This window comes from Rhinatrema bivittatum, chromosome 1 (assembly GCF_901001135.1).
Source record: "Rhinatrema bivittatum chromosome 1, aRhiBiv1.1, whole genome shotgun sequence".
Classification (NCBI taxonomy): domain Eukaryota; kingdom Metazoa; phylum Chordata; class Amphibia; order Gymnophiona; family Rhinatrematidae; genus Rhinatrema; species Rhinatrema bivittatum.
In genome coordinates, this window is record NC_042615.1 from 817,440,571 (window position 1) to 817,464,005 (window position 23,435).

At 49.3% G+C, this 23,435-nt stretch overlaps 1 protein-coding gene across 6 annotated transcripts in view; it reads right to left on the reverse strand.

The window, feature by feature from the left end:
* FAM214B (family with sequence similarity 214 member B) overlaps window positions 1-23,435 on the reverse strand; it is a 228,128-nt gene that overhangs the window by 93,628 nt on the left and 111,065 nt on the right. For 3 of the 6 annotated variants that reach the window (XM_029581762.1, XM_029581770.1, XM_029581753.1), the window contains exons 2-3: window positions 23,269-23,424; window positions 13,667-13,864 (exon numbers count right to left, since the gene is read on the reverse strand). The gene's annotated coding sequence lies outside the window, so the exon portion shown is untranslated. The remainder of the gene's footprint in view (window positions 1-13,666; window positions 13,865-23,268; window positions 23,425-23,435) is intronic. The other 3 variants (XM_029581777.1, XM_029581789.1, XM_029581782.1) reach the window with 1 other exon arrangement.

Genomic DNA, 23,435 nt, shown 5'->3' on the forward strand with positions numbered 1-23,435 from the left:
ATGTGGTTAGTGCAGTTAGTGTAGCTGGGTTCAAAAAAGGTTTGGATAAGTTCTTGGAGGAGAAGTCCATTAACTGCTATTTATCAAGTTTACTTAGGGAATAGCCACTGCTATTAATTGCATCAGTAGCATGGGATCTTAGTGTTTGGGTAATTGCCAGGTTCTTGTGGCCTGGTTTGGCCTCTGTTGGAAACAGGATGCTGGGCTTGATGGACCCTTAGTCTGACCCAGCATGGCAATTTCTAATGTTCTTATGTTCTTACAAGACAACGTCTGAAGCTCTAAAATTCTTCTGGTTGAACAAAATGCCACCAAAAAACAAAAAAACAAACCACACCTTCAAATTTAAATCCTCTAGTGTCATCCTCTGCAACGGCTTGAACGGAGCCCCACCCAACACCCTCAGAACCAAATTAAGATTCCACGAGGGACACACCTTCTGCACCGCTGGCTGCAAGTGTTTCAGTTTTGATTTGTTTTTTTTTTTTTTTGTGGGATGAATCACATCCAGGTGAAAGGCGAGGGACATTCCCTGCACCTTACCCCAAAGATAGCCTAGAGCCGCTAATTGCACCTAAAAGGAATCACAGACTAGACTCTTCACTAGGCCTTTTTGCAGAAAGGTCTGAAACTGGGAAACTGAAGCCCCAGTAGGTTGCATGCCTTGCTCGACACTCCAATGTGAATGGCCGCCTGGCTTGCAGCAAAGTGATGATAGTGTCATTGGAATAACTCTTGCATCTCAAGCGTTCCCTCTCAAAAGTCAAGCTATAAGAAGAAGCGATCTGCCGGATCAAAAAATTTTTGACCCTGACATAACAGCCTCGAAAGGTGACCGAACCTTATGTTCCATCTACCGTCAAATTTACTAGGTCCACAAATTATGGCCAACATGGCCATTCCGGAGCCACTAGAATCACTTCGCCCTGGTGCTCTCCATATGTTTTAGTACTTTTCCCACCAATAGTCATGGAGAAAAGAAGAATCCCTGATGGCCACAGAAGCACCAGATCACGATTCCTTCTGTTCTGTGTTCTCGCCGGCGACTATAAAACCACGCCGCCTTGGCGTCTTGTCTCGACACCACCATGCATGGCATTCCCCACCTGGGCCAAAAGAGAAGCATTGCTTCCTCTGAAAGAGCCCACACTCCGGAATCCAACTTTTGCCTGCTGAGAAAATCCACCTGCACGTTGTCCACCCCAGCTATGGGATAGATATGTTTCTAGAACTGTCAGGTGCTTCTCTATCCAGTAAACCAACTCCTGATCTCCTGAGAAACCATCCAACCTTTGGTCCCTCCTAGTCGGTTGATATATGCCACTGTCGCTGTATTGTCCAAGAGAACTCGCACTGCCCAACCTTGTAACCATAGCAGCAAGAAAAGCAAGGCTAAATGCACCACTCTCCTCTCTAACCAATTGATAGACCACAATGACTCCTCTTTCGACCATTGCCCTTACACGGTCCGCCCCTGACACATGGCTCCCCAAATGGATAAGGTGGCATCCATGGACAATATCACCCAATCCGGAATTTCCAACTCCATCCCTCTCTAGATTGACCCGACCAAGCCACCAGGAAAGACCTCCCCTGAGGAGGAGAGGAACTTTAAACTCCTCTGATAATGGATTCCAGCAGGACAAAAGCGCTCTCTGAAGGAGACGCCTATGCACGAATGTCCAGGGAACCAATTGTAGTGCCAATGCCATAGAACCCAGGACCTGCAAATAATCCCAAACTCTGGGCACCTTTAGTCATAACAGGTGGTGCCCCTAACTCTGCAGCTTCACCATCCTCTCCTCAGTGAGGAACACCTTGCCACTCCTGGGGTCAAATCAAGCTCCCCAGATACTACAAGGTCCGGGATGGCATCAGATGGCTCTTTGCTAGGTTCATCACCCAGAAAAGAGCCCTCCACCTCTCTAAGACCCGCTGTACTACCAGCTGACAAATGAACCAATCATCCAGATATGGGTGTACCAGTACTCCTTCCTTTTGAAGGGCTGCAGTCACCACTACCATGAGTTTGGTGAATGTGCGCAGCGCTATCACTAACCCGAATGGAAAGGTGCAAAACTAGAAATGATCTCCCTGAATCATAAACCTCAGAAACTTCTGGCATTCCTGCTGCTCCTGCCTGATTGGGTTATGTAGATACACTACTGTGAGGTCTAATGATGCCAGGAACTCTCCCTTGTGAACTGACACAATGACCGAACACAGCGTTTCCATATGAAACCAAGGCACCTCGAGAGCTGCATTCACCATTTTTTTTAAATTCAAAATGGGACCGAACGTCCCTTCCTTTTTAGGGACCACGAAATAAATGGAATACCGACCTTTTCCACCATTCCTCTTGGGGAACCAGCATTATAGCCCCTAGCTACCGCGAGCAGTTCACTGTGCCACAAACTACAACCTGCTTGATGCAGGGAGCGAAAGGGGAGATGATGTAGCCTTCACACACCAGGGGAGAAAGTTTTAACGTGTAGCCATCTTTGATCATGTCTAAGACCCCTGGTACACTGTGATTCTGGTCCACTCCTAATAAAAATGGCTACCCCTCCCCGATAGCCGGAAGAGTGGACTGGCCTCATTTCATTGAGAAGACCTGTACCCAAGCCAAGATGACAGCAACAACCATAAATTTCTAAGCAAACGTCTAAGCAAACTCACTCCCCTCCAACAAGACAGAAGAAGGTGAAGTTGCCCAAAAAGACAATGGAAAATGTTTCCCAAATTTAATATAAGCGATCAGCAATGAAAAGCTCCAACAACTCCACACTATATACAAAGCAACAGTACGAGAGGCAGATTCTCCTCCCAGTAAATAGGCGGGGCTCTGGATTGATCTGTGGTACTACAGGAATGAAAATTAGCAGGTAAGAGCCAATTATCCTTTCTCTGTACATACCCAGAGTAGTCCAGACTCCTGGGATGTACCTAAGCTCCCCTTAACTTGGGTGGGACATGGAGAGGTCAGCTTGTAGAACACTCTCACTAAAGCACATGGAAGCCAGAGCCCTAACATCCAAGCAATGTCTAGCAAAAGTGGGAATGACTTCCCAGTAGCCGTCCACCAAATTTCATGTGGATACACCTGCTGTGACTCAGCCCAGGAAGTTGCCTGAGAATGCGTCAAGTGCACCCCTGAACCCCCCGGCACCAGGCGCCCTTTAGAAATGTAAGTCGACCCGATCGCTTCTTTAAGCCACTGCACAATTGTAGCCTTAGACGACTTATTTCCCTTCTTTGCAACACTCCACAGGACAAAGAGATGATGTGATCTATGGAAATCATAAGTGACCTTCAGAATCCTTAATAATGCATGCCTCCAATCTAAGAGCCTAAGCTTCCCCACATGAGGTGTAGATGAATCCAAATCCATAAAAGCTGGAAGCTCTACTGTCTAAGATGGAATGCAGAGACTACCTCAGTCAGAAAAGAAGGCACCATACATAAAGATACCCCCGATTCAAACATCTGTAGGAAGGGATCTCAACACAACAGCGCCTGGAGCTCTGAAATTATCCTGGCTGAACAAATAGCCACCAAGAAAACCACTTTAAGAGTCAAATCCTTAACCGTAGCTCTCTTTAGTGGTTCAAACCAAGCTCTTTAGTGGTTCAAACCAAGCCTCACACAATCCTTTAAGGACTAGCTTCAGATTCCAAGATGGACAAATGTTCCACACCTGAGGACGCAAGTTCTTAGCTCCCTGAAGGAACCATAGAACATCCAGATGTGCAGACAGAGGATACCCTTGCACCTTAATCCGAAGACAACCCAATGTCACTACCTGGACACTCAGAGTTAAAGGTCAGTCCCTTGACCAGAACCTTTCTGTAGAAAAGCCCAAATATGCAACACCATAACCTGAACAGATTGAAGCTGCATTCCATCAACAGCAGACCAGGACTGAAAGATCCTCCAAATTTGCACATACGTCAAGGATGTAAAAGGTGGAAATAACCACTTCAGAATATCCCTTCCATCTCAGTTGTCTCTTCTCAGAAGCGAAACTGCGAGACAGAAGTGAACCGCCTGACCTAAAAATATTGGGCCCTGGTGGAAAACAGTCAACCGATGACCGAACCTCAAGGGCCCGTCTATGGCCATGCTGATCCGATCTGGGAAGCATGGTCATTGTGGCCACTCTGGAGCTACCAGGATCATGTTGCCTGGATGTTTCTCTATCTGCCGTAATCCCTTATCCACCAGAGGCCACGGGAAGGAAGACAAAGAAGAATCCCTCGAGTCCAGGGCAGCACTAGAGCTCAGATTCTTTTGTACCATGTTCTGTTCGGGGTCTAACTTTCTCTGACTGATAAAATCCACCTGAAAGTTGTTCACTCTGGTGATGTGAGATGCTGCCAGCCACTCCAAGTGTTGTTTTGCCCAGAGAATCAACTCCCAGACTTCTCAAGCTGCTGCCTCATCCTTGGTTCCGCCTTGACGGTTTATGTAGTTCACCGTCGTCACATTGTCTGATAGGATCTTTACTGGATGGCTACGTAACCTTGGCAGACAGGCAAACAACATGAAATGCACCACTCTCGTCTCTAGACGACTGATAGGCCATGATGCCTCCTGCTTCGACCACTGGCCCTGCACGGACTGATCTTGCCACACCGCCCTCCATCCAGAGAGGCTTGTATTGGTGGTGACTATTATCCAATTCGGAATCTCCAATTTCGCACAACATTCAAGATTGGTGCGAGTAAGCCACCATGAAAGACTGTCCCTGGCTTTCCCCTCTAACGGAAGAGGAAGATGAAACTCTTCCAATAATGATTCCAGCAGGAGAAGAGCCTCCTGCAGGGGCCGCATATATGCGAACGCCCAAAGCATTAATTCCAATGTCGATGCCATAGAACCCAGACCTGTAAATAGTCCCATAACCTGGGCACTGAAAGCTCTAGCAGAAGCCTAATCTGACTCTTCAATTTCAGCAATCTCTCTCCGTGAGAAACACTTTCTTCGCCAGTGTGTCGAACTGAGCTCCCAGACACTCCAGAATTTGTAAGAGAACTAAATAGCTCATTGCTAGGTTCACCACCCATCCTAGAGACTTCAAGCGCATTGGTACCTTTTGTACTGATTGTCGACAAAGGTCATTTGATTTCGCACAAATAAGCCTGTCATCCATATACGGATACACCAACACACCCACCACCATCACATTGGTGAAGGTACGTAGAGCCATCACTAGCCAAAGGGAAGGGCTCGAAACCAAAAATGTTCCCTTAGGACCATGAACCTCAGGAATCTCTGGTGCTCTGGCCTGATAGCTATTTGCATATATGCCTCTATCAAGGCAAGAGATGTCAAGAACTCTCCCTTGCGTACCGCCGCTATTACAGACCTCAGATTTGGATCTCAGAGTAACCATGCGGAAATAGGAACCCTTGAGAGCTGCATTTACCTTCTTTAAAGCCAATATCTCTTGAATTGGATATGGGGGAAAAAGAAACAGGATGCTTAACTTAAAATTGACCTCCGGCCACACTAAGTGTGGTCAGGATCTGAGCCAACAGACTTGGGCCACCCCAGAGTGTGTTCAGGGTCTGAACCAACAAACTCAGCAAGACATCTCTGTGAAAAAATAAAAAATCTGAGCAGAGTCCAAAGCGGCTCTCAATTATATGCAATTTCTTCCTCTTTTAGAAGCGAGAAAGTGAATTCCCCATCGGAATCCTCCGATGTTCAAGGAGGTGTGGATCATGAGACATTACCAGGGACACCCTCCCTGTTATATTTCCCCTCCATGATTGACAAATGGGAGGCCCTAGCACGTGATCCCTACATAGTAGATTGCTTTGCCTTCACTGGGCAATCCTACAGAAAGATCTGCAGGACCTGGAAACATTCCATCCAGGAGGAGGAGGATGGATCTATACTGGAGTCCATAGGCCCAACCTTGCTCTCTCCAGGAAGCTTTTGCCCTCAAGAACAAGGGAGGAGAAAGGAAAATTAGTTCTTACCTGATAATTTTCGTTCCTGTAGTACCACAGATCAGTCCAGACTGCTGGGTTTTGCCTCCCTTCCAGCAGATGGAGACAGAGAAAAATTTTGAGAGCACCATCTCTTAACCAATGTGCTACCTGCAGCTCCTCAGTATGAAGAATTCCCAAGCAGAAATTTGTAACAATTGAACAGTCATGTCAAGCAAAGGACAAGGAAAAAATCCAATTAAACTATACACATGTGAACTCTCTGCGTAGGGTAAGGAAAACCTGTACCCTCCTTCGGTCTGAAAAATAACCTGAAGAAAAGACTGCGGCGACAGCTCAAGCGGACTCTCTCTTAAGACTGAACACCCTTATGGGTGGGCGTCTGGACTGATCCATGGTATTACGGGAATGAAAATGATCAGGTAAGAACTAATTTTCCTTTCCCTGTATATACCCAGATCAGTCCAGACTGCTGGGATGTACCCAAGCTCCCGTAACTAGGGTGAGACTTTGATAGTCCCGCTCAGATGACACTGCCATCGAAGTTGTTGACGTCTGAAGTCTGGAGGTCCAAACGGTAATGTCTGGAAAAGGTATGCAGAGACTTCCAGGTCGCTGCTCTGAAAATTTCCTGCAGCGAAACCAACTGACTTTCCGCCCAGGAAGCAGCTTGTGACCTAGTCAAATGCGCTTTCAAACCCTCTGGGACAGACTACCCGCAACAAATGTAAGTGGAAGCAATGGCCTCTTTCAACCAGCGGGCTATAGACGATTTGGACCCTTTCTGGCCCTTCTTAGGGCTGCTCCACAAGACAAATAGATGATCTGAGAGACGAAAGGCGTTAGTGACCTCAAGATAACGCAAAAGAACCATCTTGACATCTAGACGATGCAATTATCGTGCATGAGGCGTCTCCAAGTCGGCATCAGTAAAAGCCAGGAGCTCCACAGACTGATTCAGATGGAAAGCTGAAACAACCTTCAGCAGAAAGTATGGAACTGTTCGGAGAGAAACCCCTGAATCTGAAAAGCATAGGAAAGGTTCCCGGCAAGAAAGGGCTTGCAACTCCAACACTTGCCTAGCGAAACAGATCGCCACAAAAAACACCGTCTTCAGAGTTAAGTCCTTCAAAGAGGCCTTCTTAAGGGGCCTCACACAACACCTTGAGCACCAAATTAAGTCTCCATGACGGACATACAGGCCGGATCGGGGGATTTAAATGCTTCACCCCACGGAGAAAACAGACCATATCTGGATGAACCGCCAGAATCACCCCCTGAACTTTGCCTCTAAGGCACCCCAAGGCTACCACCTGCACCTGGAGGGAATTAAAGGACAATCCCTTTCTGAGACTATTCTGCAAGAAAGCCAAAATCTGAGCCACCAAGGACTGACGAGGGAGGACTCCCTGCTCACGACACCAAGATTCGAAAACCTTCCAAACCCTGATGTAAGTTAATAAAGTAGAGGTCTTCCTCGCTCAAAGCAGGATTGTAATGACATCCTCAGCATAGCTTTTCTTCCTCAACTGCCGCCTTTCAAAAGCCAGGCCGCAAGACAAAAGCGATCCGCCTTGTTGAAAAATATAGGGCCTTGACGCAGAATGTTCTCGAAGATGACTCAGGCGCAGGGGGACATCCACTGCTAGATTGACAAGGTCTGTGAACCAGGGTCTCTGGGGCCACTCCGGAGCCACCAAGATTACCTTTCCAAGATGAATGTCTATCCTCCGGAGAATCTTGCCTATTAGAGGCCATGGAGGGAACAGTATGTTGTTCGGCCATGGGAGCACCAAGGCGTCGACTCCTTCCGCTCTGTGTTCTCTCCTGCGACTGAAGAAGCGTGGAGCCTTGGCATTCCTTTGAGTCACCATGAAGTTGAGATGGGAGGACCCCATCTGCAAGAGATGAGGCTCATTGCTTCATCAGAGAGCTCCCATTCTCCCGGGTCTAACCTCTGATGGCTTAGAAAATCCGCCTGCATAACTGTCGATCCTTGCTATGTGCGAAGCCTCCAGCAAGGCTAAATGATGTTCCGCCCAGGCCATCAGCTGATCCACTTCTAAGGCCACCGGATGACTCTTGATCCTCCCTTGACGGTTGATATAGGCCACTGTTGTCGCATTGTCTGACAGGTCTTGCACTGCCCGGATGAACAAGAGCGGAAGAAAACTCTGTAAAGCTAACCGCACCGCTCTCATTTCCAAGCAATTGAAGAACCATGATGCTTCCTCCTGCGACCATCGTCCCTGGACCGACTGTGACCGGCACACTGCCCCCAACCGGAGAGGCTGGCATCCGTAGTCACTACTACTCACTGAGGCACCTCAAGATTCATCCCACACCTCAGGTGGTCCTGAACAAGCCACCAGCCAAGACTGGCCCTGGTGGATTCGGTGAGAGACAAGGGGCCATGAAACTCCTCTGACATTGGACCCCAACGGTACAGCAATGCTCTCTGCAAGGGCCTTATATAAGCAAAGGCCCACGGAACCAACTCCAGTGTTGATGCCATGGAGTCAAGGACCTTCAAATAATCTCAGTCTCTGGGCAGAGACGCCGCTAGGAGCCATCAAACTTGTGTCTGCAGCTTGATGGCTCTCTCTTCCAGCAGGAAGACTTTGCCCACACGTGTATTGAACCAAGCCACAAAGAAATCCAGGACTTGAGCAGGATGAGGATGACTCTTGGACTGATTGATAAGCAAACCGAGAGACTGTAGATGTTGCAAGACGGTATCCATCGCCCGCTTGCAGAGAGCCTCTGACTTTGCCCAAATGAGCCAGTTGTCCAGGTACGGGTGGACCAGAATCCCTTCCTTGCGAAGGGCTGCCGCTACCACCACCATCACTTTGGTGAAAGTGTGCGGAGCCGTCGCCAGACCGAAAGGAAGGGTGCAGAACTGAAAATGCAAGCCGAGGGCTGTGAACCAAAGAAATCTCTGGTGAGCCCTGTGGATGCCTATGTGCAGATATGCCTCCGTCAGATCAAGGGAAGCCAAGAACTCCCCTCTGCACACCGCTGCAATGACCAAACGGAGGGTCTCCATCTGAAAACTTTAGACTTTGAGGAACCTGTTTACCTTCTTCAGATCCAAGATCGTACGGAAGGAGCCCTTCTTCTTCGGCACCACGAAATAAAGGGAATAATGTCCTGGCCCCACTCTTCCTGGGGAACGGGAACTATGGACCCCAGGCATTCCAGCTTGTGGATGTTCTGCTTGATTATTCCCCTCTTTACCGGCAAACCGCATGGGGAGATAACAAAGAGGTCCCGGAGAGGCTGAGCAAATTCTAAAGCGTAACCGCTTGCGATGATATCTAGAACCCACTGGTCAGACGTTATCTTGACCCATTCCTCGTAAAAGAGGGACAACCATCCGCCTATAACCGGGATGGAAGAATGGATCGGCCGCATCGCATTGAGAGGATTTGGCCACAAAGGATCCCTGGCCAGCTGCATCTTGGCCCGCTTGTCGTCCACGAAAGAACTGAGACCAAGGTTGAGACCTCCCTGTGGTTTGCCTTTGGCCCATACCAGGCGCTCTACTCTGATGGAATCGCCTCTGACCCCGAACTGACAGTGGGTCGGCTGAAAAGTTCTAGGCCCCTTAGGTTTGTCTTCCGGCAGCCTGTGAACCTTGTTATCCCCCAGAGACTTGATCAGTTGTTCCAAGTCCTCACCAAAGAGGAACTTTCCTTTGAAAGTAAGCACACTGAGCTGGGCCTTGGAGGAAACATCCGCGTCCCAATTGCACAACCACAAAAGCCTCCGAACGGAAATGGCTGACACCATAGTCCTGGAGGAGGTTCGCAAGAGATCATACAGGGCACCTGCCCCATAGGCCACTGCCGCCTCCAAGCGCTCCATCTGTACCATCTCCTGAGGGGAAAGGTCTCTGGAACTCAGAAGCTGTTGCACCCATCGCAGGCTTGCCCAGAGCATTAAGCTACTACAGACTGCCATTCGAATACCAAAAGCCGAGACTTCAAAAATGCACTTAAGGTGAACCTTGAGGTTTCAATCTTGGAGGTCCTTGAGGGCTGCAGCCCCGGCCTCCAGAATGGTTGTTCTCTTGGTGACAGCTGACAACAAAGCATCCACCTTAGGTACCTTTAACAGCTCCAGAGTCTCCTCCGGCAAAGGGTAGAGCTTGTCCATCGCTCTCCCTACCTGCAGGCCCGCTTCTGGAGTATCCCACTCCCGGACCATCAGTTGCTGAACCAAAGCAGGAAAGGGAAAGGTCTTCGCCGGACCTTGCGGCCCTGCCAAAACCAGGTCCACTGGGTCCTGGGCTGGATTCTCCGGAGGGACCTCGATTCCCAGCTCTGTCAGGACGTGCGGGATGAGAGGATTAAGTTCGTCCCATTGAAAAAGATGAACGACCTTGGGATCGTCCCCATTCAAGGGTACCGCCTTCTCTGCTTCATCCAGGTCTGCTCCAGAGGAATGAGGGGGGGGGGCCGAGGGTCAACCTCCAAGGCAACCATCTGATCATGCTCTACCAGAGCTTGAACATCCGAGGGGGCCCCTGACCTTCCGTACACGGATATACCACTGTGGCTCCAGACGCCTAGGGACTTTCCTTGGTGGCCCCTCAGGAAGTCGAGGCCTCCACAACCCCCTGGGTTGGGCCTGGCTGGCCAAAAAGGCCTGGTGCATAAGAAGCATAAATTCCGCCGAGAAACCAGTTGGGCCCCGAAAATCCCCCCCCCCCCCACCGGGGGACCAGGACTATCATCTGGGATCTCATCAAAAGGGCCCTGGGGTCCACCTGGGCTCAAATCCGCTGGCAAGAGCACAGGAGGAAGATCCCCTCCTCCCCTCCCGTGGCAACTGAAAAGGCATTCAAAATGTCCATTGTTCCCACGCTCAGCGGGAAAAGGTCGGCCTCGCTCTCCCTGTGGCTCTCACCCCGGAGCCTGGACACCGTCGCTACCGCCACGCCGGAACAGCCCCCCCCCCAGGGAGGCACCGCAAGCAGAGGCCCGAGCGGGAGAGCCGCAAAGTCGCAGATGTACACACAAATCTAGGCCGCGGCCTTACACGCCAAGTCCTAGCACATACAATACGGTGAGAATGTGCACACACACCTACGCACGTGAGAAAAGAACTGCTGCAGTGGCCTACCACATGGCTAAGCAGATTACATTCAGGAACTGTAGGTGCTTCCCTATCCCCAGAGCGTAAAGTGACTTGCCCAAGGTCACAAGGAGCAACAGTGGGAGTTGAAGCCTGGTCTCCTGGTTTGTAGCCCGCTGCTTTAACCTCCCACCTGCACCTTCAGTGTGTTTAGGCCCATATCCTAAATTGATCCTAAATATCAATAAATTGATAATAAATATCCATAAATTGATTGGCCCATATCCTAAATGATCCTAAATATCAAAAACGGAACTTCTACTCATCACACCAGAAAACAGCTCCCTCACACTCACCCATCCTACCGTACCAAATACTACACAAGTAAGAGACCTAGGAGTTCTAATTGACAATCACCTAAACCTGAAAGCCAACATCAACAAAACCACCAGAGACTGCTTTTATAAGCTCCAAGTGCTGAAAAGAATACGACCTCTCTTCCACACACATGACTTTAGAACGATTCTACAATCAATCATTTTCGCAAAGCTGGACTATTGTAACACCATCATGCTAGGTCTCCCCTCATCACACACCAAACCATTGCAAATGGTCCAAAATGCCTCCGCCCGTATACTCACAAACACTAGGAGAAGAGAACACATAACCCCTATCCTGATGGACCTTCATTGGCTGCCCATACACTTCAGAATAATCTACAAGGCCATTCTCACCATTTTCAAAAACATCCATCAATTAGCTCCAATCGATCTCCATATCCCCCTCCGATTACACCACTCTACAAGACCGACAAGAGATGCTTACAAAGGTTCACTTCAAGTACCTCCAGCCAAAACTACCAGACACATCACGCTTAGAGATCGGGCATTCTCCACAGCCGGTCCAACTTTATGGAACTCCATTCCCCCAGATCTTAGAATGGAACCCAGCACCTCAACATTCAAGAAAAAACTCAAGACGTGGCTGTTCACGCAGGCATTTCCTAACTCCAACATTATTTAATCTCCCATCAATCAACACGTTTCGCTAGTAATAACGTTAATAAATGTTATTTATTCAATGCTATCTATACTTATATATAATTATCTGATCTTCATTTTCCTTCTCACTCCAAGTTATTGATTTCCTTGTTATATGTAACTGCTTTTTCTGCACTATTGTTCAAATTGTAAAGTTTTATTATTATTACACCCCTGTTTCTTGTGAACCAGCATGATGGGACTATCGTCCTGAATGTTGGTATATAAAAAAACTTAAATAAATAAAATAAATAAATATCCATTAAAATCCGGCACCGAAAATCAACGGCCTGAACAGCTTCTCAACAGCTCAGGCCTCTTGACTGGCTGAGAATCCATGGAGAGTGGGGCCAAGAGCCGGCATCCTGCTAAACATGCTTTGCACATAAGCAAATTAAAACCGGCAGGAGACCTCTACCAGAACCAGAGACGACTCCTCAGTGCAAGTGCTTCTCTGCACCTCTGCGGGACAGGGAACTGCCGGCTATAGTTGAGGAGGGGATTCCCCTGCCTCTCCCACTGATGCTGCTAGGGAATCGAAAATGACTGCAGTTTCTGCGCTGACGGGGAAAGCCTCAGCGCTAGACCCCGTCACCCGTGAGTCTTGTCCTACCGGTGCGGTCATGCTTGACGCAGACCCCCGAATGCTCCCCGCACCTGCGGCACCACCAGCACCTGAATGGCAAGCAGGGGAACAGTCCCGCAGCGTCACGGAGCCAACACCCGATCTCCTCCGCAGGCAGAGAACCTGCTGAGAAACCCCATCGCTGAGCTCCCCGAGCTGCTGAGGTAGCTTCCCCCCTGGAACCTCGCTGCTGCAGATTCCTCTGTGTAGTTCCTTGGGGTTTTTTTATTTACACTCTCTGAGAACAAATAAAGATACACAGAAACCGATACTTTCCTTTGGTGCAGAGGTTCAGGTTCCAGGAGCGCAGCCGCATGGCAGATCAGAAAAGAGCCAGACCACTGGCTATATCCGTCTCTTTTTGCCAAACTTTAGCGACCCAGCCAAGGACAAACCTTACAAAAGGGACACGTCCCCCGCTCCATTGGGCTTGCAGCGCAGAACTGCCAGCAGGTTCCACCGCTGTCTCGTAGGGGATGAGGGATCCGGACCACCAGCTGACCACTCCTCTGTCCTCCGGACCGAGCTATCAGAAGGGTCACCAAACCCCTGCTCATCCACTTCAAACCAGGGGGGATGGCCCCACCAGGACCTCACAACCCCCTGAGAGGACCCAGAAATGTTGTCTTTTCATCTTCTTTCTGACTCTCTCTCCAGACTGCGGGTTTTACATCATCTGCTGGAGACAGAGAAATACCGAGGGCTTGCAGCTGGCACAGTGGATTATCTACAGTGTCAGCAAAACTTTCCCTGTCTCCACCTGCTGGCAGGGAGGCAAAACCCAGGAGTCTGGACCGATCCGGGTACATACAGGGAATACAAATATATCGAACACAAGAACTGCCATGGCCGCGGTGCACAGCGCGCCTCAGGCCGCTTCGCGCTAAACACCCAGGCCCTGCCTCTTACCGACCGCTCGCTGTCGTTCCCCTCCCCCCCCCCCCCCCCACCTTGCTACTTACCCCTCGGCATTCTTGCCCCTTTCCTGGACGTGCCGCGCTCCAGCTCTTTGGTGCAGCTAGCTGGGGAGCCCAGCCATCTCCGCAGCCCCGGGCGCGGCGGTCACGCAGTGGAGAAGGAAGCCCTCCCACCATCACTGGCGCCTCTGCCCGTCCCCGGATGACCTCCAAGCTGGGCGTTAACGTGTCCAGTGAGGAGCTCTGGAAGAGAGAAAGAGAAACGATTTATAGTTTGGGGGGTCCTCAGTGGAGACAACGGTACATTTAGCAACCGGAAGCAGGCCAAGCCTAGGCAAACGTGGCCCTGTAATTAGAGGGCGGTGCGAAGTCAGGGCTCCTCCTGTACTGTGGTGGGGAGGAAGGGTAGAAAACGTCCTTCTACTCTCCGCTCCCCCTTCCTCCAGCCTTCTTTTTGCTCTTATTACACATAACAGCCTGTGTTTTGCTAAAGGACTCCATCTAGGCCTCTTTGTACATTTGATGGAGTTTCTATTTCAGGTACAAAAGCATCCACACAAAGGAGGCTCATTAGCAGAGAGGAAGGACCCATGGAGAGAGAGAGCGTGCAGGCTGGGCCCAGCACCACAAGAGAGACCGCGACAATGCCAAAGAGGCTGCCAGCACCTCATAACCCAGCAGGAGCTTTCCAGGAATAGAGTCCACTTCATCAGATGCAGGGAGACTGCTGAGACACAAAAATAAGAGAGACACAGTGTGCACATATTCTAGTACTCAGTACACAGAGACTGCTGAGACACCGGAGAGAGAGAGAGTGAGAGCACATATTCTAGTACTCAGTACACAGAGACTGCTGAGACACCGGAGGGAGGGAGAGAGAGAGAGAGAGAGTGAGGGCACATATTCTAGTACTCAGTACACAGAGACTGCTGAGACACCAGAGAGAGAGAGAGAGTGAGAGCACATATTCTAGTACACAGAACAGAGAGACTGCTGAGAGAGAGAGCACATATTCTAGTACTTGGTACACAGAGACTGCTGAGACACCGGAGGGAGAGAGAGAGAGAGTGAGAGCACATATTCTAGTACTCAGTACACAGAGACTGCTGAGACACCGGAGAGAGAGAGAGAGAGTGAGAGCACATATTCTAGTACACAGAACAGAGAGACTGCTGAGAGAGAGAGCACATATTCTAGTACTTGGTACACAGAGACTGCTGAGACACCGGAGGGAGAGAGAGAGAGAGTGAGAGAGAGCACATATTCTAGTACACAGAACAGAGAGACTGCTGAGAGAGAGAGCACATATTCTAGTACTTGGTACACAGAGACTGCTGAGACACCGGAGGGAGAGAGCAAGAGCACATATTCTAGTACTCAGAACAGAGAGAGACTGCTGAGACATAGGAGGGAGAGAGTGAAAGCACATATTCTAGTACTCAGTACACAGAGACTGCTGAGACACCGGAGGGAGAGAGTGAGAGCACATAGTCTAGTACTCAGAACAGAGAGAGACTGCTGAGAGAGAGAGAGTACATATTCTAGTACTCAGTACACAGAGACTGCTGAGACACCGGAGGGAGGGAGAGAGAGAGAATGTGAGAGCACATATTCTAGTACTCAGAACAGAGAGAGACTGCTGAGACATAGGAGGGAGAGAGAGAGAGTGAGAGCACATATTCTAGTACTCAGAACAGAGAGACTGCTGAGAGAGCACATATTCTAGTACTTGGTACACAGAGACTGCTGAGACACCGGAGGGAGAGAGAGAGAGTGAGAGCACATATTCTAGTACTCAGAACAGAGAGACTGCTGAGAGAGCACATATTCTAGTACTTGGTACACAGAGACTGCTGAGACACCGGAGGGAGAGAGTGAGAGCACATATTCTAGTACTCAGAACAGAGAGAGACTGCTGAGACATAGGAGGGAGAGAGAGTGAGAGCACATATTCTAGTACTCAGAACAGAGATACTGCTGAGAGTGAAAGCACATATTCTAGTACTCAGCAGAGAGAGACTGCTGAGAGAGCACATATTCTAGTACTCAGAACAGACTGCTGATAGAGAGAGCACACATATTCTAGTACTCAGTACACAGGGACTGCTGAGACATCAGAGGGAGAAAGAGAGTACTCAGAACAGAGACATCAGAGGGAGAAAGAGAGTACTCAGAACAGAGAGAGATTGCTGAGAGTGAGAGCACATATTCTAGTACTCAGAACAGAGAGACTGCTGAGAGAAAGAGCACATATTCTAGTACTCAGAACAGAGACAAACTGCTGAGACACAGGAGGGGGGAGAGAGAGAGACTGCTGAGACACCGGAGGGAGAGAGTGAGAGCACAAATTCTAGTACTCAGAACAGAGAGAGACTGCTGAGACATAGGAGGGAGAGAGAGTGAGAGCACATATTCTAGTACTCAGAACAAAGAGAGACTGCTGAGAGAAAGCACATATTCTAGTACTCAGTACACAGAGACTGCTGAGACACCGGAGGGAGAGAGTGAGAGCACATATTCTATTACTCAGAAAAGAGAGAGACTGCTGAGACATAGGAGGGAGAGAGAGTGAGAGCACATATTCTAGTACTTAGAACAGAGAGAGACTGCTGAGAGAGAGAGAGAGAGCACATATTCTAGTACTCAGTACACAGAGACTGCTGAGACACCGGAGGGAGTGAGAGCACATAGTCTAGTACTCAGAACAGAGAGAGACTGCTGAGAGAAAGAGAGCACATATTCTAGTACTCAGTACACAGAGACTGCTGAGACACCGGAGGGAGGGAGAGAGAGAGAATGTGAGAGCACATATTCTAGTACTCAGAACAGAGAGAGACTGCTGAGACATAGGAGGGAGAGAGAGAGAGAGTGAGAGCACATATTCTAGTACTCAGAACAGAGAGAGACTGCTGAGAGAGTGAGCGCACATATTCTAGTACTTGGTACACAGAGACTGCTGAGACACCGGAGGGAGAGAGTGAGAGCACATATTCTAGTACTCAGAACAGAGAGAGACTGCTGAGACATAGGAGGGAGAGAGAGTGAGAGCACATATTCTAGTACTCAGAACAAAGAGAGACTGCTGAGAGAAAGCACATATTCTAGTAGTCAGTACACAGAGACTGCTGAGACACCGGAGGGAGAGAGAGAGAGCACATATTCTATTACTCAGAACAGAGAGAGACTGCTGAGACATAGGAGGGAGAGAGAGTGAGAGCACATATTCTAGTACTCAGAACAGAGAGACTTCTGAGAGAGCACATATTCTAGTTCTCAGAACAGAGAGAGGCTGCTGAGACACCGAAGGGAAAGAGAGAGAGAGAGCACATATTCTATTACTCAGAACAGAGAGACAGCTGAGAGAGCACATATTCTAGTTCTCAGAACAGAGAGAGACTGCTGAGACACTGGAGGGAGAGAGTGAGAGCACATATTCTATTACTCAGAATAGAGAGACTGCTGAGAGAGCACATATTCTAGTTCTCAGAACAAAGAGAGACTGCTGAGACACAGGAGGGGGAGAGAGAGAGCGAGAGCACATATTCTAGTACTCAGAACAGAGAGAGACTGCTGAGAGAGCACATATTCTAGTACTCAGAACAGACTGCTGATAGAGAGAGCGCACATATTCTAGTACTCAGTACACAGGGACTGCTGAGACATCAGAGGGAGAAAGAGAGTACTCAGAACAGAGACATCAGAGGGAGAAAGAGAGTACTCAGAACAGAGAGAGATTGCTGAGAGTGAGAGCACATATTCCAGTACTCAGAACAGAGAGAGACTGCTGAGACACTGGAGGGAGAGAGAGTGAGAGCACATATTCTAGTACTCAGAACAGAGAGACTGCTGAGAGAGAGCACATATACTAGTACTCAGAACAGAGACAAACTGCTGAGACACAGGAGGGGGGAGAGAGAGAGACTGCTGAGACACCGGAGGGAGAGAGTGAGAGCACATATTCTAGTACTCAGAACAGAGAGAGACTGCTGAGACATAGGAGGGAGAGAGAGTGAGAGCACATATTCTAGTACTCAGAACAAAGAGAGACTGCTGAGACATAGGAGGGAGAGAGTGAGAGCACATATTCTATTACTCAGAACAGAGAGAGACTGCTGAGACATAGGAGGGAGAGAGAGTGAGAGCACATATTCTAGTACTCAGAACAGAGAGACTGCTGAGAGAGCACATATTCTAGTTCTCAGAACAGAGAGAGACTGCTGAGACACAGGAGGGGGGAAGAGAGAGTGAGAGCACATATTCTAGTACTCAGAAGAGAGAGACTGTTGAGAGCACATATTCTAGTACTCAGAACAGAGAGAGACTGCTGAGACACAGGAGGGAGAGTGAAAGCACATATTCTAGTACTCAGAACAGAGACTGCTGAGACGAAAGAGCACATATTCTAGTTCTAAGAACACAAAGATTGCTGAGATGCAGAAGAGGGGAGAAAGAGAGAGAGAATGCACATATTTGAGTACACAGAACACAGAGATTGTTGAGTGAGAGAGAAAGAAAGAGAGAGCACATATTCTAGTACTCAGAACAGAGACTGCTGAGACACAGGAGGGGGAGAGAGAGAGTGAGTGAGAGCACATATTCTAGTACTCAGAATAGAGAGAGACTATTGAGACACAGGAGGGGGAGAGAGAGAGAGCACATATTCTAGTACTCAGAACAGAGAGAGACTGCTGAGACACAGGAGGGGGAGAGAGTGAGAGCACATATTCTAGTTCTCAGAAGAGAGAGACTGCTGAGACACTGGAGGGAGAGAGAGAGAGCACATATTCTAGTACTCAGAAGAGAAAGACTTGAGAGCACATATTCTAGTACTCAGAACAGAGAGACTGCTGAGACACAGGAGGGAGAGTGAGAGCACATATTCTAGTACTCAGAACAGAGAGAGACTGCTGAGACGAAAGAGCACATATTCTAGTTCTCAGAACAGAAACATTGCTGAGATGCAGAAGAAGGGAGAAAGGGAGAAAGAATGCACATATTTGAGTACACAGAACACAGAGACTGTTGAGTGAGAGAGAAAGAGAGAGCATATATTCTAGTACTTAGAACCCAGAGAGACTGCTGAGATGAGAGAGAGCACATGTTCTAGTTCTCAGAACATAGAGAAACTGAGATGCAGGAAGGGAAAGAGAACACACATATTCTAGTAATCAGAAAACAGAGACTGCTGAGATACATTCGAGAGGGCGCACATATTCTAGTACTCAGAACAGAGAGACTGCTGAGACGCAAGAGAGCAAATGTTCTAGTTCTCAGAACATGGAGAGACTGCTGAGATGCAAGAAGGGGGAGAAAGAGAGAGGGTACATATCACAGTACTCAGAACACAGACTGCTGAGCGAGAAAGAAAGAGAGCACATATTCTAGTGCTCAGAACTCAGAGAGACTGCACATATTCTAGCACTCAGAACATGGGGAGACTGCTGAGCGAGAAAGAAAGAGAGCACATATTCTAGTGCTCAGAACCCAGAGAGACTGCACATATTCTAGCACTCAGAACATGGGGAGACTGCTGAGCGAGAAAGAGAGCACATATTCTAGTGCTCAGAACCCAGAGAGACTGCACATATTCTAGCACTCAGAACATGGGGAGACTGCTGAGCGAGAAAGAAAGAGAGCAGATATTCTAATGCTCAGGACAGAGAGAGACTGCACATATTCTAGCACTCAGAACATGGGGAGACTGCTGAGCGAGAAAGAAAGAGAGCACATATTCTAGTACTCAGAACAGAGAGAGACTGCTGAGACACAGGAGGGGGAGAGAGTGAGAGCACATATTCTAGTTCTCAGAAGAGAGAGACTGCTGAGACACTGGAGGGAGAGAGAGAGAGCACATATTCTAGTACTCAGAAGAGAAAGACTTGAGAGCACATATTCTAGTACTCAGAACAGAGAGACTGCTGAGACACAGGAGGGAGAGTGAGAGCACATATTCTAGTACTCAGAACAGAGAGAGACTGCTGAGACGAAAGAGCACATATTCTAGTTCTCAGAACAGAAACATTGCTGAGATGCAGAAGAAGGGAGAAAGGGAGAAAGAATGCACATATTTGAGTACACAGAACACAGAGACTGTTGAGTGAGAGAGAAAGAGAGAGCATATGTTCTAGTACTTAGAACCCAGAGAGACTGCTGAGATGAGAGAGAGCACATGTTCTAGTTCTCAGAACATAGAGAAACTGAGATGCAGGAAGGGAAAGAGAACACACATATTCTAGTAATCAGAAAACAGAGACTGCTGAGATACATTCGAGAGGGCGCACATATTCTAGTACTCAGAACAGAGAGACTGCTGAGACGCAAGAGAGCAAATGTTCTAGTTCTCAGAACATGGAGAGACTGCTGAGATGCAAGAAGGGGGAGAAAGAGAGAGGGTACATATCACAGTACTCAGAACACAGACTGCTGAGCGAGAAAGAAAGAGAGCACATATTCTAGTGCTCAGAACTCAGAGAGACTGCACATATTCTAGCACTCAGAACATGGGGAGACTGCTGAGCGAGAAAGAAAGAGAGCACATATTCTAGTGCTCAGAACCCAGAGAGACTGCACATATTCTAGCACTCAGAACATGGGGAGACTGCTGAGCGAGAAAGAGAGCACATATTCTAGTGCTCAGAACCCAGAGAGACTGCACATATTCTAGCACTCAGAACATGGGGAGACTGCTGAGCGAGAAAGAAAGAGAGCACATATTCTAGTGCTCAGAACCCAGAGAGACTGCACATATTCTAGCACTCACAACATGGGGAGACTGCTGAGTGAGAAAGAAAGAGAGCACATATTCTAATGCTCAGAACCCAGAGGGACTGCACATATTCTAGCACTCAGAACATGGGGAGACTGCTGAGCGAGAAAGAAAGAGAGCACATATTCTAGTGCTCAGAACCCAGAGAGACTGCACATATTCTAGCACTCAGAACATGGGGAGACTGCTGAGCGAGAAAGAAAGAGAGCAGATATTCTAATGCTCAGGACAGAGAGAGACTGCACATATTCTAGCACTCAGAACATGGGGAGACTGCTGAGCGAGAAAGAAAGAGAGCACATATTCTAGTGCTCAGAACCCAGAGAGACTGCACATATTCTAGCACTCAGAACATGGGGAGACTGCTGAGCGAGAAAGAAAGAGAGCACATATTCTAGTGCTCAGAACTCAGAGAGACTGCACATATTCTAGCACTCAGAACATGGGGAGACTGCTGAGCGAGAAAGAAAGAGAGCACATATTCTAGTGCTCAGAACCCAGAGAGACTGCACATATTCTAGCACTCAGAACATGGGGAGACTGCTGAGCGAGAAAGAAAGAGAGCACATATTCTAGTGCTCAGAACCCAGAGAGACTGCACATATTCTAGCACTCAGAACATGGGGAGACTGCTGAGCGAGAAAGAAAGAGAGCACATATTCTAGTGCTCAGAACCAGAGAGACTGCACATATTCTAGCACTCAGAACATGGGGAGACTGCTGAGCGAGAAAGAGAGCACATATTCTAGTACTCAGAACCCAGAGAGACTGCACATATTCTAGCACTCAGAACATGGGGAGACTGCTGAGCGAGAAAGAAAGAGAGCACATATTCTAGTGCTCAGAACCCAGAGAGACTGCACATATTCTAGCACTCAGAACATGGGGAGACTGCTGAGCGAGAAAGAAAGAGAGCACATATTCTAGTGCTCAGAACCCAGAGAGACTGCACATATTCTAGCACTCAGAACATTGGGGAGACTGCTGAGCGAGAAAGAAAGAGAGCACATATTCTAGTGCTCAGAACCCAGAGAGACTGCACATATTCTAGCACTCAGAACATGGGGAGACTGCTGAGCGAGAAAGAGAGCACATATTCTAGTACTCAGAACCCAGAGAGACTGCACATATTCTAGCACTCAGAACATGGGGAGACTGCTGAGCGAGAAAGAAAGAGAGCACATATTCTAGTGCTCAGAACCCAGAGAGACTGCACATATTCTAGCACTCAGAACATGGGGAGACTGCTGAGCGAGAAAGAAAGAGAGCACATATTCTAGTGCTCAGGACAGAGAGAGACTGCACATATTCTAGCACTCAGAACATGGGGAGACTGCTGAGCGAGAAAGAAAGAGAGCACATATTCTAGTGCTCAGGACAGAGAGAGACTGCACATATTCTAGCACTCAGAACATGGGGAGACTGCTGAGCGAGAAAGAAAGAGAGCACATATTCTAGTGCTCAGAACCCAGAGAGACTGCACATATTCTAGCACTCAGAACATGGGGAGACTGCTGAGCGAGAAAGAAAGAGAGCAGATATTCTAGTGCTCAGGACAGAGAGAGACTGCTGAGGATCACTCTAGTCCCCAGAAATACAGAAAGAGCTTGCGGAGCCTCAGGAGACAAAGACAGAGAGATAACGCTCTCCCAGAAAGTGGGGCAAACACTAAGATATCGAGATAACCTTCACAGACCCAAATCACCCAAAAGAGAGAGATGGGGAGGGGGCATCGCTTTCTGGGTTATAAACTTAGTGGGAGGAGAGGAAGCATCAACTGCGCTCCAAAGCCCTCCTGGAGATCGAAAAACTCATAAATTCTCTCCCGAGGGAGGGAGGGATGGGGAGAGCCTGGGGGGTGCAGCACCTACAGAAACCAAATGGGGATCTCTGGGGGGGGGGGGGGGGGGGTACGAAAAGAGACGAAGGCACTCGGCAGCGTTTACCGGGGAGCTCAGACGTTATCTGGAGAACTCATGACCCGGCGGTCCGGTTTGTGAGTGGGCGGAGCTGAGCTCGCTGGATCAGGTGACCCCGATAGTCAGGGCTGGTTGTCTAACCTAGGCCTGGCCCTGAAGGCAGCAATGGCCGAGTGCGTTCAGCGGTGCAGCCGCTCGGCTGACCACGGGGGGGGAGCACCGTCTGCGCATCTTCAAGGGAAGAGGAGGGGAACTAACCGTGGTCCCCCTAAGTTGTTTTTTTTTGGGGGGGGGGGGGGGGTGTGAGGATATGCACTGCCATCGTCTGCTGTTCCTACCTCAGCCGCACCATCAGGGAAGCAAGCTCTGCCTTTCTCCCGCATCCTCGCCATCCTTCTCTCCTCCCCACGCTTCCCTCTCCTGTCCTTCGCCTCCCCCCATCCTTCTCCGACCCTTTCTCCTATTCCTGCAGGTTCGCCTCCTCCCCTGTAACCTCTCCTCAGCCATTCCCCCCTCTTCACCGATGCTCCATTTCTGCTCCCTCTCCTCCACCTTCCGTCCCCCCCCCCTCGCCTCCTCCCCACTTCCCTGGTTATCCGTTCCACTGCACAAACTCCCCCCCCCACCCCCTTCTCTCTTGGCATGGCAGGGGATGGAGGGAAGGGGGCCTGCTGAGGCTGCCAGGGAGGAGAGGGAACTGAGAAGCATGAAGTGGAGAGGAGGCAGCCGTGGGAGTGAGAAACATGGCACAGGCCACGGCAAGAGAGGCGCAAATAGGAGCCTTCAGCCACTAGGCCAGGGCTACCTGCACCTCACGATCTCCTCCCCCCCCCCCCCCCCCCAATATTCTCTCGGCTGCCAGGGGAAGATCTGAAGGGCACGGTCCCAGGACCCAAAACCGTCCTGTGGCGAGCGCGAGCTGCTGGGGCCAGCACCAGCCCCGGAAGGCACCTGCCACTCACCCTTTCAAAGCCATGATCCGGGCCTTAAACCGGAGGCTACGAAGCGAGGAGTCGGCGGACGAGGAGCATCCATGCGGCGGCCTGCCCCACCCAGCCCGGGCGCCGAGAGCGAGCAAGACTCATAACACGCCGCCGGCGTTTCGGAGAAAGCTGCACCTGCAAGAGGG